Source organism: Bison bison, unplaced genomic scaffold, assembly GCF_000754665.1.
Source record: "Bison bison bison isolate TAMUID 2011002044 unplaced genomic scaffold, Bison_UMD1.0 scf7180017864037, whole genome shotgun sequence".
NCBI lineage: Eukaryota > Metazoa > Chordata > Mammalia > Artiodactyla > Bovidae > Bison > Bison bison.
In genome coordinates this window covers 1225040-1226030 of record NW_011494609.1, presented here as the reverse complement: position 1 = coordinate 1226030, position 991 = coordinate 1225040, and the positions used below count along the sequence as shown (strand labels likewise).

Below are 991 nucleotides of genomic sequence, written 5' to 3'. Positions count from 1 at the left end.
TCCAGTTGAGCTATTTCAAATCCTGAAAGATGATGCTGTGAAAGTGCTGAACTCAATATGCCAGCAAATTTGGAAAACTCAGCAGTGGCCACAAGACTGGAAAAGGTCAGTTTCATTCCAATCCCAAAGAAAGGCAATACCAAATAATGCTCAAACTACCACACAATGCACTCATCTCACAGGCTAGTAAAATAATGCTCAAAATTCTCCAAGCCAGGCTTCAGCAATATGTGAACTGTGAACTTCCAGATGTTCAAGCTGGATTTAGAAAAGGCAGAGGAACCAGAGATCAAATTGCCAACATCCGCTGGCTCATGGAAAAAGCAAGAGAGTTCCAGAAAAACATCTATTTCTGCTTTATTGACTATGCCAAAGCCTTTGACTGTGTGGATCACAATAAACTGGGAAATTCTGAAAGAGATGGGAATACCAGACCATCTGACCTGCCTCTTGAGAAACCTATATGCAGGTCAGGAAGCAACAGTTAGAACTGGACATAGAACAACAGACTGGTTCCAAATAGGAAAAGGAGTACATCAAGGCTGTATATTGTCACTCTGCTTATTTAACTTCTATGCAGAGCACATCATGAGAAATGCTGGGCTGGAAAGCACAAGCTGGAATCAAGATTGCCAGGAGAAATATCAATAACCTCAGATATGCAGATGATACCACCCTTGTGGCAGAAAGTGAAGAGGAACTAAAAAGCCTCTTTATGAAAATGAAAGTGGAGAGTGAAAAAGTTGGCTTAAAGCTCAACATTCAGAAAACTAAGATCATGGCATCCGGTCCCATCACTTCATGGGAAATAGATGGGGAAACAGTAGAAACAGTGTCAGACTTTATTTTTTTGGCCTCCAAAATCACTGCAGATGGGGATTGCAGCCATGAAATTAAAAGATGCTTACTCCTTGGAAGGAAAGTTATGACCAACCTAGATAGCATATTCAAAAGCAGAGACATTATTTTGCCAACAAAGGTCTGTCTAGTC

At 40.8% G+C, this 991-nt stretch overlaps 1 protein-coding gene across 1 annotated transcript in view; it reads right to left on the bottom strand.

Moving 5' to 3' along the window:
- The window catches only part of LOC104984988 (leucine-rich repeat extensin-like protein 5), a 145702-nt gene that overhangs the window by 90732 nt on the left and 53979 nt on the right, over positions 1-991 (bottom strand). The gene's annotated exons all lie outside the window — the stretch shown is intronic.